The sequence below is a fragment of the Syngnathus leptorhynchus genome, chromosome 8, assembly GCF_054491065.1.
Source record: "Syngnathus leptorhynchus isolate UIUO chromosome 8, UIUO_Slep, whole genome shotgun sequence".
Lineage (NCBI taxonomy): Eukaryota > Metazoa > Chordata > Actinopteri > Syngnathiformes > Syngnathidae > Syngnathus > Syngnathus leptorhynchus.
The window spans coordinates 5,141,941-5,160,198 of record NC_141202.1 but is presented as its reverse complement, the minus strand read 5'-3'; the positions used below and the strand labels follow the sequence as shown (position 1 = coordinate 5,160,198).

Here is an 18,258-nt window from a genome sequence, read left to right as displayed (position 1 = left end):
CACATCAACTTTAAGTCCAAGTTAGAAACACAAAGTTAACTGAGGAAACACCCCGATCGCCGTCATACTTACTATGCATCTTATTTTTTATTTATTTTTTTACAATGGGGCAGCACGGTGAAGTTGTGGACGTCACATCTTCCACACAATCAAGAGGTTTGCATTCCAGTATGCTTTCTCCAACATTCCAAAACATGCTGTTTAGGTTCATTCAAGACAAAAATGTCATTTGTGATCAACTTTAGCTTGGCCCCAAATGTGAGTTTTTATCAAAAAAAAAAAAAGATGGATGGATGGATGCAATGTCAAGTCGATTGTGGCCTCGAGCACAGTTTTCCCATCCGGAATCGAGTGCTGCATCCGTTCACAGCATGATGGCTGTCAATCATATGCAAGCTGTAGGAGATTGATGTCATGTTTTGATTACAGTGTCCGCAGAAGGTAAAACAGCATTCACCACATATCCTGGTCTTTCATGGTAATGCTCAGCTATCCACAAATTTCAATATATGCTTGACATCACAGAAGATCATGGCCTCATAATTCCGAGATAAATGAGTAAAGACATGTATTCAGTGAAACTCTACTCTGCCAACTCTTGCCCACCAATGTTGACGATGACAGACAGCTTAGAACAGCAAAGGAAAATTTCCAGCTTTCAAGCGCGCGCCTTGAGATTTGCATGAATCTGGCACCCAGTGGTACGACGTGGTGTTTTTCTTTCCATGTGCTGTTAAACTGCACTTGAAACGTGGGACAGTGCAGCATTGGCGGCCGACGGAGAAGTGTTTTGTGTCCTGGCGTGAAAAAAAAAGAAGAGAGGAAGGAGGGAGGTGGGCTGATGTCAGATGGGCGTGCTGCTTAAAGCTGACTGAATGTTTGTGGCCCGCGATGCATTGGCCTGTCCAAGGCCCAGCGTTTTGTCCTTCATTGGCTGCCATTTGCCATTAAATCATAAACCTCGCAAGATTAAATCATTGGAGGCTCCATGTACTGCAGAAACGGGGAAATGGACTTTAGTAATGGCTTTGAAGCGTTTTATTTTCACAAAAGGAATGTGGATGAAAAAGTATTCAGAGGACACAGAACACAGAGGAAGTGTAGAAAATGACAACTTGATCTTTGGGAAGGAGAAGAATCTTTTATTTCTGAATATTGTGAGCTCATTTTGTTCGTAAAGAAGATATTTACCAACCTTATAAAATATTCACGTTCTTCTTCATGACTGATACAGCAGATAGTTTTCATGACGTCACCTATATGTGAATTGTCACCAGGATCTAAAAAAATCTTTGTATGGAAAAATATATAAGCAAATCCCAGAGTAGAAAAAAAACACCTCCTTGAGGGAGTTTAAAACAAACCATCCTTTTAAGAGCAGAGAAAGAAGTCCATAACTTTTCCTTCTGTCTTCTTTGATAAAACACTGATGACCCCATTGGAGATAGTGTTAATAATGCTGTCAGTCTCCTTGACTAGCGTCAACCTTACTGTTATCTTAGCCTTTCAAGGATTAATATACCTTTTCAAGTTTAATGAGATAAGAGACCCGGGGGAGTTCTCCCTGCTGGGTTCAAAGACTGCCTGGCTTTAGGAACTGCTTTGTCTCAGCCACTGATTGACCCGACTGATACTGTGGAATCTTGCGATGGAACCTCGCCATTGGGGGAACAGGCCTGACAAACTTGGCCTCTCGTGTCTGTGAGAATCACCATCACCGCAGCTCTGGCGTCACAAGGGTTGCCGTCTCTTTGCTTTGATTGCAGTGACCAGGCACTTTTATATGTCTTTACACCGTCCAGTACAGAGACCATAAAACTAGTCTGCCGCTCCCCAAATGGTTGGACAAGCTGTGCTTGTAAGTGTTGCCTGACTTGTACTGCTGGCTGAAATGACATCCCGAGGGCTTGCAAAAATCAGGATTTCTTCCGACGCTGCATGCCAGCAGAGCATCAGCAGATCCAGCTCGGAACTACTCATTTTGCCAGTTGAGGGTTGTGGCCGTCGACCACTGGGATTTGTCTTGTCGAATCTACACAGTGTGGCAAATGATATGCGACAAAATAACCAATGATGTTTAGCTAGCTTTTGTTCAAAATGGGTTTTAATAGTTCTAGGTTTCTTTTGGAAAAAAATTAACTGATGAACTAGATTTTAGAAATTGAACATTACCGTATTTTCCGGACTATAAGGCGCACCTAAAAACCTAAAATTTTCTCAAGGCCAACAGTGCGCCTTATATATGGACCAAATTCCTAAATTTAAACTGGCCCGAAGCATTGTGTCATGAAATCAATCACTATGAGACTATGAATCATGAATCAAAAAGACTATGGATTTTGTAATTATAAAGTAATTTGTTGCATCTGAAGTTGAAATCAAAAAGATAAAATGGAGAATGATTTGATTTGGATTAAAAATCTGACATGATGCATTAATGGTGTGCCTTATAGTCAGTCCGGTGTGCCTTATATAAGGACAAAGTTTTAAAATGGGCCATTCATTGAAGGTGCGCCTTATAGTCCGATAAATACGGTATATGTTTGTTAAAAATTGGCTCCATTGTAAATATGTTTGTTACAAGCACACATCTTAGATATAAGGGGCCGGATATGTTGGAGCCGTTTTAGTTTCCTTAGCTTAAACTCTTATTTTGGTTAAGATTGGCTGACCTTGGACCATAGACTTTTATTTTGAACTTTGGTGAAGATTTGCTGGCTTTGGGCCATGGACTTTTATTTTGACCCAGCCTTTGGTCACCTGGTCAGTCACCTGATCAGTTACCTGATCAGGTAAAGATGGCTGCTCTCACATGGTAGTCAGTTGGAATCTAGGAGAAGTTGGGAAACAAACTTTAGTTGACTTCTTGGAACCCTTTGTGTTGAAACATTGCATTCACATTATTTATCCTTTGTTGGAATACAAACAATTTGGATTGGCTGCACTTGCTTACCTGCCTGCCATTGCCTACAACCTTTGCCTGCCATCACCTCTATATCTCTGCCTGCTTGCCTCCATGTTGGACATTCTTCCTCCATCTTCAACAAGGTAGGCAACAGCTGTAAATCTTCTTTTAAGATAAGCGTGTGACAATAACTATATAAGATCAAACCTTTGAAAACAAAAATAATGGAACCTGACACTCACAGAGAGTAAAACATCTGAAATGATCAAATGTCCCTATACTCAGTAAAACCACAGTACTATGCCAGTCAACAGAAATCCACATGCATGTAGTTGATTGCATGTCACGCTACATGCTATAACGGCTGGACCTCTTTGGGAAACATCTGTGCATGCATCCATGAGAGTCATGTGTTGCGACTCAGTAGCAGGTCACCAATGCTGGGAAATCAGCGCTTCAAGCTCCATTAATGTTGCCGTCGCTATGTTTCCCTCATCTGTTGGGTTTCCAAGTGTGTGATGGGTGGCCCGGCTTGTACATTTACTGCTACGCTTTGAAAATGGTACTCTACGGAGTAAACGAACTCAATCTCAAACTACCGGCGTGATAAAGCTAACGGCTCGAATGGCGGTATGCAAGAGTGACATAAGGAGATGTCCTTGAGAATATAGAACATAATCATAATAAATGGTAGACTCTTTGGCCACAATGTGGTTTATACTTGGAATATTATCAACTGAGCGCTAACGTTAACATACTATTACACCCAGAGGGGCTGTTTGCATAGAATCTACTTTTTTTTTTTACAGAAAACTTCCACTTTGACAATTCCTCAAACAACAACAGAGTTTCTGGTCTGAAAATGCAAAGCAGATCTCAATAGCTACTTAACAATACTCATGCTTATATAAACATAACTTATTCACCGAGTTGAGGAACGACTCAAACTTCTTCAGCACCAAGTTTTGGAGCTATTAAAAAAATTAATTCAGGTTTAACCTATAAAAGCTTCAGCATTACAAATTTTTACCATCTATGACTTTCAGAAGAAAAAAAATCCACCTGTGGCTGAACCTAACCCTTAATTTATAAATATTACAAAATATATTACTATATCACATTTTATATTGATGATGATGATGATCTCAGTCAGCACATCTGGGAAATGTACTTGCAGCAAACATCTGGAAATTTTATTTGCAGTTGTTATTTGGAAATTTGATAAACATTTACTAGCCATTGTTATGATTTAGAAATAGAATATTGTTCTAGATTCTAGAAAATTTCCATGGCTAGACTTATTGGATCTTTTCGCACTGGATGTAGTGCTTATCTAAATTTAACTCCACTCAAAAATGTACAAATTTGTCAGTACTGTTGTTTGAAAGGCAGTGTACTGACATTAACATTATCATTCTATCGGTGTCAATATGAATGTGGGAAATTTTCAAGATCAAAGTATGAATAACAACAACCAAAATGATATCGTAGAGGTACACCATTTGAGATAAATGTTACATTTAAATCTCCGTACGTAGACATACTTCAGCCTTTGTTTTACCACAGTGGCAATCACATTGGCATCCAGATTGTTGTAAGTCTTTTTTTTTTTTTTTTTTGCATTGCAGAAGCCAATACAGTAAATGCTTAAGTGTGCCCTTGAGAAATCCTGTATAACCCACACAACCTATATTTAGGAATCAACTATACAATTTCCTGTTTTGGGGATGAAAACAGCAGGGTGACAGCTCAGAGCTGCGTTGCTGCATAAAAGTTCCAACCGAGCAACTGCGTTGTTGGCCTTCATTACGACAACAGTAATGTAAGAATGTGTCCCCCCCCACCAGACACTGGTGTGTCGAAGTTTTTCCTTGCTTAATCGGACAAATCATCCACAGTCCATATAGTTGTCAATGACAGATCAATTCTTGTTGTGGTTCGGCTGGTACTGCATGCCACTTTGTATGGTCGGGTGTTAATGTGCCATGACCGAGGCTGCTTTGTGCCAGTAGTGGAAGCGGAAAATTGCCACACAAATGTAGCCAGCCTGCTTTAATTTGTGTGATTTCCTCTCATTGCTTGGTGTTGTAAAAGTGCTTGGGTGTGTTTACATTTACGTGTGCAATTAAGAATAGTCACTACTGCTACGGGGCTCCACCTACAGTTATAAAGTGGAATTGATTTTCAAAAATCTAACGTCGCTCTATTTTGTTTTAAAACAGACCGCTTCGTCCAAATAGATGACGAACATTGAATTGAATCTTCGATACAAGCCAGTGAGACATCATAAATTTGACTTTTTTGTTTTTTAAGTTTAAATCACAAGTTTTAGAAGGCCTATTTTGGACAATGTGTACTAGAGTACAACGGGTTCATGAAATCAACCAGATTTTGAGTGACTATTGCTGTCTGCTTCTTTCTCTAGACTTCACAATACTGTTTACGCGGGTAACATTGTGTTGAACCTTCTGTTCTTTAACACGCTGTAGTGCGGGTCAACGAAATCCAGAACGGCCGCTGAGTGACGGCTGCTCCGGTCCTCTGGTGCCGCATTTGGGCCGACTTAAAAGAGCGCCTGGAGAACGGAGCAGGTCTGCTTTCTATAAAGATGTGGTATCCTGAAAGGCGGCTCCACTTCATAATCATAAATCGTCCGCTTGGAAGTCAGAGGGGTTCATCCATCCCACTATACCAAAGACAGTTTTGATATCAAGACAGTTTAGTGTCAGAAAAAAAAATACAAAAAGGTGAGGTCATCGCTTATTCGCTCTTCAAAAAAACATTGTGTTCCTATTACGGACAATTCAAGTATTACTCATAGCTGGATGTTTTTAGAAAAAGTCTGCGTGAGGATGACTGCTGGAACGCCTTCATCTTTCTGTTGCAGGCTTTGGACAACTTTAGGGTCCACAGTCTCTCTCCCTGGCGGGTGCTCCGGTCGGTTCCAGCCCGTGCGTGTAATGGCGTTTGTGATGAGAATTCTAAACAGGGAACAGCAGTGAGGCATGACAGGAATGTGTTGCTATTGGAGGTAATACCATGAAAAAAAAAAAAACGAGAGAAAAAACAGAACAGAGTTGTGTCCTGAAGGAGGAAGACTAATGTTATTATACATAGGCTGTCACTCGGTTGGACCTATACCTCACCAATTCTTTCCCCGCTGGTCTGCCCCCAGAAAACCTCCTTGTCCTGTTTGCTCAGGTGGACACCGTAGTGACATAACCCATGTGGGCTGGAGCTTGCGGCTCAACTCACCTCATAGGAAACTGCAAAAACCAGTGAGACACTTAGAAATTACTACGATGGAGTAAAACAAGTGTCTCTTGTATTTGTTTCTCATCATGAAAACTTTCATTTTGGAGAGGAGGTATATTATTTGAAAACGGCAGCTTGTTTTAAAATGGCAACTTTTGATCGACCCAAGTCTGTAGATGTCTAAATTTATATTCAATCCAAATTTATTTGATGCATTCAGGAGCTTGAAGGTCAAACGGGGCCAGGGAGAAAAATGAAGGCCAAAATGTAAACGTGCATAAGTGAGTGGAATGAGTAGCATAAACAGAAGAACAAACAAGTGGAAGGAAGAGGTTTTGGTGGAAGAGCCAGACGAGAAAAAGTCAGACCACCCATTCGGAAAACGAGAGGCGGTAGTTTGTGCAAGGCGTTTTAGTTTATGAGCATTGAAGGATTCTTCAGACGGGGGCTGTTTAGAGTTTATTCTATCATGCCACACAGTCTCAAGCCTTCTGTCAGCAGGCTCATTCTGAGAAGACTAATTACAGCGTAAACACAACATTAAAGTCCAAAAGCCACTTCACTATTTACCTTTTCCTCCAAACAATCCTGACATCCATCTCCAGATTCATTCTGTCGGGAGGAACATATTCGCCCTCGTGTTTGTGTTTGCAAGATGGTATACACTTAATGTAGGATTTGATGGATGCCCTTTTCAGCACAGAGAATGAAAAACTGAATTTAGTTTGAAAGGCTCCAATTCTCCCAGCTAGAGATATGTAGGTCAATGTCACTCAATTTAAATCTGAGCTTAACCAGATTTGTCAGAAGAATATAGAAGGACCGAGGAACCATAACATTCACCTGGTAGCGTTCATTACATACCTGATGACTCTGACAATGGAGTAGTTGAAGAAAAAAAAATATCTGCCACTCTTTGTCAAATAATATAAAGTTAACATAGGAAACTGTGCTTCATTATCGCACGTATGGCTCATGAGGAGTGGTCACTCAGTGTCAGTCACCTGCATGGAAGCCTTAATGACTTCCACATGGAGCCCAAGGGCTCGGAAGAGAATGCTTTTAAGCTTGCAGCCTTAGAGTTATGGCCTCCACATCTTTTAGCCTGTAAAATAAACAAAGCAACTGCTACTGGCTGCAAGTGTATGTGTGCGTCATGTTAGAAACTCTTTAGGTTACATTTGGATATGAAGCAATGCAACAAACTTGGCTGTCACCTTGACTGAGGACCACGTCAGGTTTTGTTAGAATGCCGCGTGCGGGTAAAAAAATACTTAGAGTTGCATTTCTACATGTAACTGATACATTTTAAATATGAGCGTGTAAGTAGAAATATTTAGCCTATGAAGGGAATGAAGAAGTCCGATACAATCCATTCCAGATTCCTGGGAATCGTTGAAATCAAATCCATTAAAATAATAATAATAACCGTTCAATTTATATAGTGCTTTTCAAGGACCCAAAGACATTTATGAAATGAATGAATAAATACATAAAATTAATAATGAAATAAAGAAATAAAAATGAATGAATATGCCATTAAGCCATTACAGTGCCTCAAAAATGGCCAATAAAAAAACGTTTTTGATGTTGGGTGAGATGTTTCGGATCATTTACCCGTCATTACCTGCCACACAAGTTTGAAGACAAAATATGTTAACTTTGCTAACAGCCAAATAGACTTAAGTCTCTTCACCTTCTCAAAGGTCACTCATCTGACTGTTTGTGGGAAGCATTATTTTAAAAGTACACAATAAATTCCATGCAGACATTGAAGTGAAGATTGCAAAGTTGCCTAAAAGTTTTGGTGAATGGCTGAATGTATAGCAGAATAGAAGTTGTGCTTCCTCCACCGACACCTGAGGAGTGTTGATGTTCAGGCCGGGCCGGGCCGGGCCCGTGTAGCCGGCAGCTGCCTGGGAGGTGTAATAGGTTGTCTTACAAAGCACAGACAGGAAATGAACCTTGCTATCTTGCACGAACCAGCTACATCTGGACTCAATTATTCATCATGGTTGTTTTTGGCTGGTGATAAATGATTTAGTGACACCGTCGACACCATTCCACCAAGCCCAATATAACATCCAAGCTAGAAGAGAAGAACAACCAAAGACAGTCTGGGATGAGGAGAGTTTTGGTCATGTGATTTCACACTAAACATTCTCCTTATCTTTACATGATGTCTAAGCTGATTACATCTTTTTTTTTTTTGTATGTTGCGCTCGTGGGCAGGGTGGAGAGCAAAAACACTCAAATATCTTTCCAGTCCAAATCAAACACGGACTTCTCTGGTGTGACCACAGGAGAACGTGAAATAGCTCCTCTGAGGTTATGAACTGTTGACAGTTAATAAGTCATAAAATTTCCCCTTAAAGACAATCCGAGATTCCATCTGCAGGGCACCCAGTACAAAGAACCGGAAAATAAATATCTCACGGTGGATGTGGACTGGAATCTCTCAATGGCTGCTCATGGAGAGTCTCCCAAGCATATCCCTCAAGGTTGCCTGCTTTCTGGAAGTGTGGACGAAATCCACCACCTCACTGACTCATTTTTTCTGAAAGCACTTTTTTGGGGAGTGAGGCGGTCGGATTTGGGAGCCTTGAGAGGCGATTCGGCAAACCCTTGCAGTCAAGTGATCTTGGTGATTACACCTCATATTATTGTACTTGTCATCTATTTTCTTTGGCCCTGGGGTTGGTTGCCATGGTAACATCCGCACAGCGGGCGATGTGCTGACCCCCGCTGTCCTCTGCATTTCCCAGCTTGGCGTTGATGAAGGGAAGTCTAGCCCCGTGATCCCTAACCCTTGATGAGGAGGCTTCTCAATTTCAGGCTCCGGGTCCTGGGCCTCATGTTCCTCTCAGGTTATTTACCTCCACCCCCGAATCTCATCCGACCCGGCAGGGCATCGTCCCCGCTCGAGTCTCAGCTTAAACTGTGGCACCGTGGCTTACCTGATTGCCAAAATTGTATCTTCTGCTCTAATGTCTCTAAGACGACAAAGCCTCCTGATATTTTGAACATTTCCAGATGAGGTGATTCATCTTGATTCAAAAACAGTCAGCAATAGAAAGAAAACAATTGAAATTTTCTTCATTGATATTACAACTCAAAGTTTGCATCCCCCCGAATTTAGAATCGTGCACCTTCACTGAATGTTTTTCCATTGTAAAACGTAACGGCGGTGTTGACAGGTACCACTGTGCACTGATGAAGACCAGCTTCGAGAAATCCGACTCAAGTGCAGACACGTTCATGGAGCTTCGACTGCGAGCAAAACCAACAACGATGGCCCAAATTCTCTTCAAATGTTCAATATCCCAGAATAGCCACACCAGCCATGTTGTGTTTTTAATATCCTGTGGGGTTGAAAGAAGAAAATCTTTTCACAAAAGCATGAAAATATTTGATCACTAGCAGCAGGGACGCAAGTGTTTAAAGGACCCCATCCACAGGCCTCTGGCTGGCTGCGGGCCTTCTCAAACTGCAAAGAGCCCGCCGGTCCGCCTGCCAACCTTTTGGGGCAGCCGTGAGATGAAACAGATAAGATAATTGTCTTTAATGAAATCCAGAACCCTGGGTCTGTCTGGACCAGAAATCTAGCACAGGATTTTTTTCTCCCTCGTCTTTTTTTTTTTTGGAAGCGCGTCCTCCATATTGATCTGAATTTAAAGAGCGACCGTGGAAGTCTGCCGCTAATTCAAACCAGAACTGTTGTACTGGCCCGGCAGGAGCTTTGATAGCGTTTGAAGTTCTCTGAGCGATCGTGGCACCATCAGCTTGCCGGACCCTGTCGCCATGACAACCCTAATTATCGTCCTTTACGGCCTCGTTTTTACACAGGAAGGGAGCCATTATGTTCTTTGGGGATTTGCATCTCTCTAGGCCAAGTGTCAAAGGTCAAAGAAACGCACTGAAATAACATATAGTATGAATACTACGTACGCAGCAGATGGAATGATGAATACTTTGGTACAAATTAGTTTTGTTTCTGCATCTGCTTGCTTAAGTTAACAGTCAACAACTTTTTTACTAGTGTTCCATGCTTTGTGTCAAGGTTAAAGCAAATAGACTCTGTGATGTATTGCCACTTTTCATGCTAAGCTACAGGCCAAAATGAGACTTTTGATTCCATATACCCCCCACAAAAACTCTCCGCTAACGTCAGAGCAATACTTCAATTTTGTCCACATTAAAGCAATCCAATTACAATACATTAATCATTCTCTTAACGTGATAATATGCTTGTAACACAAAATAAACACGTTTTCTGTTTTCCCTGAAGTGCTTCCAATAGAGTTGAGACGTCGGCTGTGGAAAATGAAGCCACCGCGTGTATTTCTTAGCTTTTTGGATGATGTGGGCTGCTTCAAAAACAACAGAGAGTCAAATGCTTTTGCGCTGACATTCAGTCTAATTTTTATTTTGTATTATTTATTTTTAAATAAAGGAGTGGACTCATTTCTTTCCCTTGACCTGCCTCTGTCCATAAAATAATAAACACTGACTTGATTAGTTCAATAATCAACAAGGTTTTTCAACTTTGGATATTCAATTTAGGGGGGAATAAAACCAAATAAATCTACACCAATCATTCATGCATATTTTCATGCATGAATTTGAGGTAAATTCACAACTTGTCAAATTGATTGGATGTTTGGACAAAATGAAAACAAATCTATCGTGTTTCTCTGCCGGTGATCTCTTGTGTATCAATCATCTCGTCAAATCTGAGAAACGAGACCTATCCAGTTACATATATGAAAAAGACTCAATGCATGCTACAAGCCACAATATTAGGTACACTTGCTGAATTTTTTTACTGGATTAATCACAAGTAAAAATTATTTTCTTTGCGACTGCAGAATTATTGATACATTTCTTATATTGGTCATCATTAGATTGTGCAGCTGTAGCAACAATTCTGTCTTTGCAAAGAGCAAAAATCGGGTTCCTGGATTGCTGTGTTTTAAATAGTTGGAGCACATACAACATATCGCAAGGGAAAGAAATTGTGTTTAGTTCACATTTAGGTTGCAAATTTTATTTCATTTGTTTTTGTGAGCAGATCGAGTTATGTTTTGTGTAGTGCGTGCAAACATGGAAAGTACCATGTTTGGAGAACATAGTTGGCGAAATTATCCAAGTGTCATATTTTTTTTGTATTCAGTTGAGATGACGGAAAATAAATCGGCAATATGGAGACTTGGTTTGGGACTATTAAGAAAACGTATGTGATTATGTACTATGTGTTAGTAGAGCTAGCAGAGTGCAAAGCTTCTAATGTGGCAATGTATCAAAATTGATGACTTATGATTTTCTTAACCCAAGTAATGACTTACTTGAAGTTTAGTGAAGGCTTGACCTGTCTTGCTTGATTTTTGTCACAGTAACTTGAGACTTGTTAGTGGTGAAGACTTGACTTCCTCCCACCTCTGTTATATATACTTAAACATTGCTTCAAGGAATGTTCGAACCAGCAAATAAGAATAATCAGAATAGCAGCAGATTGCTTTTCAAAATGGCCAAATGTAGAGTAAGTTCCCAAGAAAACAGGTGTGAGGTTCAGTGTTGTAAATTAGGAGGCAAGCAGAGAGTACCGAAGGTCATAAATGATTTGTTTAAGTTCCGTACTTTTACAACCTCGCTGGTAGTTGAGTCAGTGTTTAAAGGCGAAAGCTTCCCTGTTCGATGGTCAATTTGGGTGCTAGATGAGGCCAATAAACGAGGGTGTTTGAGTCCATTTGAGTTACGTTATGTTCCATTTTTCAAAACTGGATTTTGACAACTTTAAGCCTAGCCAAGTGTTTTTGTGGCCAAACCTAGCCAGAATGACGCATTAGCAATCACTTTCAATTCATCTCAACATCATTTTTTTTTCTAAAAGCCCTGCCTGGTGCCTGTGAATTCAATCAAAGGAACAATGAAAAATAATAACACCACATTCATCATCTCATTGGGACGCCAGGTGGGCATTGTGGCCCGGGATAATTCTATGCTATGATCTTCACGGTACCGGGAATTGTAAATGAATGTGAACCTTACACTGCACTAACAGGTGCCTGGACACTCTTCTCTTTGCATTACACAAAAAAATAAATAAAACATAAATAAAACTTACAGTAGGTGCAACACAGATGTGTCATATAATTAAAGTGACCCACCCTGTCCTTATTTCACATTAGTGTGGCGGCACATTGTGTGGTTTTATTATTATTTTTTAACCATTTAACATTCTTTGGAGTCCCTTTGCCTACATATGTTGATTTGAAATCATCACAGAGTAAGGAATGTCAAAAATTCAAGCAGTTGGTGCTTTTCATGTTGTGCAATAACATGCCAATGCCAACTTATGATTGAGTTACTTTCACGTCTGTATGTGAATCCATTGCAAAGCCCCTCGGAAAAACATTCTTTTTAAATGAGTGTAAGTGCACTGTAAATAATTTCCCTTTGTTTTGGTAGCGATTTTAAATTTAACGATTTTAAAGTCATTAAGTGGCTTATCGAGTGTCTGAGTGGGTTGGTGTTGCTCTTTCACGGGTCAGAGAATGCTTCAAATCAAAGAAGGAGGAGGCAGAGGTTGACCAAACACTTTTTTCATGTAAAACTTTCTGCCAAACACCAGTCGTCCTCTTTGAACTTGATTTACTATGAAGGTCATCTTCTATATGGAGGCTGAGAGGAGCACCCTGATGACAAGCAGATAAGCAGGGCTTTATCTTTATCAGTCACCTGTGGTGGGATGATCAGCAAAAAGTGCAGCCTGACTCAGAAGATTTTTTTTTTTAGACTTTATTGGGTATTCCTACATATACATTTACATAACTTTTACATGACGGCTTAATGGATTTCTTTTGTAGGGTTTTTAAAACTTTTCCAAGACCCAGCATGCATGTTATGCAACATCACTGATCTATACATACAATACATAACACGGAAGACTTCAATGTATTGCAACAAAAAGGAATCAAAAGGTAATTTACCAAAAAGTTGCCAGCTTGATGTTGAATGTACAAGTTTTAGTCTGATAACTAGGTTGATGGGATTTACAATTGTAGACTGGCGGAGTTAAGATTTTTTTACTTGGGGGGGATGTGGGGAGCCAAGGATATCTTGGTTGGTCCGCAAAACAAAAAAAGTTGTAATTTTTATTGATTTCTTTATTTACAAACCCTCATTTAAATAAATAAATAAATAAATAAATAAATACAATTTTGTAAACTACTTCCAGAAAAATAAGAAAATACCAAAAAGAGTCAATTATCTGCCCACCAAAATAGGACTTACAAAGTTAAACATTTTGCTTACTGCCATCAAAAGCATTTCTGTGTCGGTTCAGTGTGCATGTGAACTCCCAAATTGTCACCCAAAAGACAAATGTTCAATCCACAAACATTTAGCGTGGAAACAAATCAAAAGTCTTCAATGTGTAGCATTACTTTTTTAACTTGAACTAAATTCTCATATGATTGGGTCGGCGTTCTTGACATCCAAGTGGTTCCTTTATCAGAGGGATGGTGTGTCGCCATGATGCCCCAGCTGGAATGTCAGAGAGGACAGTCAAATCTTCAGATACACATTACTATAACCAAGCAACACCACACAACAAACACAAGCCTTGTTATTACGTCTCACCACAGTAAACAATGGAAACATAATTGATGGAGTTGGTTTTCATCGTGGAATGTTCTTTTATGTTCTTATGCTTTCTGGGCTTGCACCATATATCTCTTAGTGCCCTGGGATATGTTAAATTTGACACCATATAAACCCTGTTGATTTTGATAAACACAATATCATACTTCATTGCATGTTTACACCATACATCCATAAGGTAGACGTCATTTTTTTAAATATTTGTGAAATTGAGCACTGCTCTTGTTGACTTTTGCCTACTTTGAGTGATGATTGCACATTAAGCCAATATATGAGCACAGAGCTTTGGAGTTCAAGACCTTTTTTGCACTCATATTGAAAAGTGCCATGCATGAATTTTTACCTTCATAATTCTATTTCATTTTAATATGTAGCACTTAATGTATTTTACATGCGTCTGACTGTTAAAGAATGCTTTGCCTGGATAGTTAATAAATGCGTTACTATGGCAACAACTACTGCAAGAGGGATTCCATCGCCATTATTTCCTACGGGGAAAAATCATCTCTAAATCCAAACAGGAGGTCGCCCAGCGTCCCGTAACTGATTGCGTTCAACCTCAGAACTGTATTTAGACTTTAATACCACTTTTTCTTTCTCTTTCATTCAAAAACTCAAGGAAACTCGCATGTAGTGCATTTCCCTCTTCAATTTATTGACATAAGCGCCGAGCGTCTGCTCAAGAAGAGGGTGTTGATGGTCAATTTGACTTGCCTCGCTTCCACAAAAGAATCCCGCCTTCCCGGAATCCACTTAACGGGATAAGAGTGTTTGAAACTGTGTCGCAGCAACAGGGGGATCTTTGTAAGTGGAGGTAATGACATATTAATTATCAGTGTGAGCCCCGCTATTGGTGGGCCACCAGGTTAATGAAGGCACATGGGATTAATACCCGGGGAGTCGAACGCCTTCGGGGACAGGATCAGGAATTGGTTGTGTCTGTAATCCCCTCTGGCAATGTGGCTTTCTCTCTCTACTGCAATAAAAGGACAAATTGTCTTCTGAATGCATTTGCTCTCAAGAGGATGTGCACACCGCTTGTATGATAGATCAGGTCTCTCTTATGCACGAACACAATCGAGAGCCAAACCCAAAACTCTTATCGAAGCAAGTTAAATCAAGGTCTCTGCTATCAGTTATAACAACAGATTTTGTTGTTGTAGTTTCATCACATGCTGGAAGTGTATGTTGATGACAAATGAAAGTTTTGAGACAGAGGCAACCCACTTTATTTGTGTCATGCTATGTAGTGCTACAACATTGCAAAGTATGATGATCGCCGCCGATAATAAAATTGTTAAATACATTGTGCCAGGGTTCCTAAAGATGTGGCCAGTGAGTGGAGATTACTAAGTGTGAGGTATTAAGATATTGAGCTGGTTTAACTCTGCGTATGTGTGTTGCTTTGTTTTTGGCCTTGTATTCCTTCTTTTTTTTTGCAGCATTTATTCAATTCAGTGAGTGTTGGAGGCTGAAGTTATTTTGCTTTTGCTTTTTTAACATGCTAAAATATATCACACTGCATACTTGTATTTAATCCTACAAAATATATTTAGTTAAAAATTTTGGAAAACATGAACCTCAGTTAATAGTAATAGTCTTTCTTTTTCAAAGACCTCAATCATGCTTAAGTCATGAGTAACAATCAGCTAATTAAGTCAACATTTTTAGTAGAATCCAAGGCGTGTTTACTTAGATTTCCAGTTGTTAACATCTTTTTACCCACATCTAACAGTACAATTTGCGCAATAGTTTATTTAAAATAAAAAATAAAAATAAAAAATCCGCTATTGATGGCTTATACATTTTACAATGATCATTTCCTATGGGAAATCATTGGCGGTCGACCTGTCCCACAACTCATTATTTTCCCGAAGAGATTCCACTCTATATAAATAGATTTCACATCGATTCGATGTGTGTATATAGATATATAAACATATATTTTATATAAACAACATCTTGATTGAACATAAACAAGAACATTTGAAATGGTTTGATCTCGTGTTTATACTTCCGAGAGGGGCCCTCTATTTATGGGCAACCGACGACCACAAATAATCATCGCCTTTGAGCCCCCCAAATCTGATTTTATCATCTGCAAAGTTTTGCACGGCCTTTGTGTACGCTCACGCCGCCTTCTGATTGCCTGTTTATTATTCCAGCTTTTCCACTGAGCCAATGGGGATGTAGCCAATTCCAGGAGGTGCCAAGCCTTTTCCCAGCCATTTCCTGTCCGTGACATCATTGTGTACTCCTCCTAAACATACTGATTTGTGTCTTGTCTGCAGCCTGGGTGGCACGCATCACACGCGTCCGAGGTCGAGCAGGTTTCCACCGGGCCTTTCAAAAAGGTATCAAAGGATTCAAATCAGGTTGCGTGTCTGAGTCACGGCGTCATCGCTCACCACGAGACAGCCTTTGGCTCTGATGAAAAGCCGACCTGCCGCGCCGCCAAATTATGAGCTAAAATATGTAATTTTCCAAATGAAATATGCATTACGTCCCCAAAGCCTTGAAACTGATTTATAAAAGCAAACACGTTTTTTAACGTGCAGCCAAAAACATACCACGTATTCTTATTTTGCTCACTTAAATGTAGATTTCTACAAAAAGAGATTTTTCTTTTAAAGCAAAAGACTTCTGTTAATGTTTTGGTTTCTTTTCTCTCCAGGATGTAATCAATCTGCAAACTTGAGCAGCAATCGTTTAGCGCAGGTTAATATTTTTAGGAGAAAAGGAATTCTCAAAGTAAAAGAATCACGACAGTGAGTACTTTTAAATGTTTCGGTGAAATACATTTGCATTTAATCTTGAAAAAAACCAGCTTGTTTGTGAACTTGTACTTAGGTGTAATTGTGATTTAATTTTAATTTGCAATACACTGTCCTTATTCACAGAGGAAGTCAAGTCAACTATTTTCTTTAAATGTTCTATGCAGCCCTAAATGCGGCATTTAATCTAATTCTAATTTTTTTTGTTGGGTAAGAATTAAGCAGCAGAATCCGTCCGTTTTCATCCAGTCTCAGGGGGCTGCCATTTTGTCACTTGCAGTGCCAAAAAGCTGAACTTCCAAATGTCACATGACCAAATTCAGAAAACAGGTGACCTGTGATGGGTTGTTACCTGAGACCTTAGGCACTGCAATGTCATTTTCACTTGACAGCAAATGGGCAAAATGGCCAGCCCCTGAGATGTCTAAAAACTGTACATTTGGAAACTTAATAAATATTCTGTGTTTAGAACAGTGAGGGTGCATTTAACATATTAAAGACTTCCTTCTTTAGAAGAGTGAAGTATTTTTTTTAGGTGGTATTTGGTGTTAAATGTTTGGGAACCAATCCCCCAAATCTGTCATTCATGGCTATGATTTTTTTACTGTACGTCTTTGTGTCAGTATGCCAACTGTCAAAATGACAAATTGCATCCTGCAAGGCTTATGCCGCATCGATTACGGTTGCTTGAGAATGCTAATTGTTGTGATCTCCTTTACTACCGTCGGATTTAAGTTTTTTGTTTTTTTTTAAACTACCTGCTGTCTAGTTAATGACTGTAATAAACATGAAATTGCATCTTCTATTTTTTTATTTATTGTTAAACATAATTCATATCACTAATAGAATTTTTAAAGAACTTTATGAACAAACGACCCCTGGGAAAAAAAATCGCAACCTATTTGGGACATTTATTTATTTATTTATTTATTTATTTATTTATTTATTTAATTTATTTTATTTATTTGTTCATTTGGGGCCAAACCTTTTGACCTACATGCTCTTTATATAATTCTACATATAAAATTGAAAGTTTTGGTTCAACATTACACAAAACATGATTTATAAGTGTTAGCTGTACATTAGTTATGATAAATGTGTGTGCGAGTGTGCATGGCGGTTCTGTTTTATTTTTAGGTTCTCTGGAAAATTTTACTCTCAAGCCACAGACATGTTTGAAGCTGCACCTGCTCTTTTCTGAAAGAGCCAGCAAAGAACTTTATATTTATGCACACATGGTTCCAATATTCCTTTTCTTGACGCATAGATTAACATTGACACTATGTTTTGTTTTTTTAAATCCAGCATAATTTATTGAGTAAATGTTTCATTCTATTTTAAATTCAGAAGAACAGGAAAGAGGACAAATGTAGCTAATTAAAATTAATTGGCCACAATTAGAAATAACCTAAGAAATGACACGAGCCATTTACAGTGACAATACATTCAAAGGTAACTGGGGAAATGACAGTTTGATACGTTTATGGGACTTTGAAAAATATTTTCAACAAATAGAAATGTTTTGTTTATTTTAGATCTGGTGATACTTTCAAGATGATAATGCTATTCACATACTATTTGTTCTTTATGATAGCAGTATGGCTTTTGTTACTTTTAGCTCAGGTATCTACGTTACAGAACAATACTGTAATTTATGTTTGT

The 18,258-nt window shown here is 39.2% G+C and overlaps 1 long non-coding RNA gene across 1 annotated transcript; it reads left to right on the top strand.

Moving 5' to 3' along the window:
• Positions 1-2,766: 2,766 nt before the first annotated feature.
• Positions 2,767-17,377, top strand: LOC147052114 (uncharacterized). Its single transcript, XR_015066904.1, has 3 exons — positions 2,767-3,048; positions 15,988-16,028; positions 16,114-17,377. It is a non-coding gene; the product is annotated as an uncharacterized LOC147052114 (long non-coding RNA).
• The last annotated feature ends 881 nt before the right edge of the window (positions 17,378-18,258 follow it).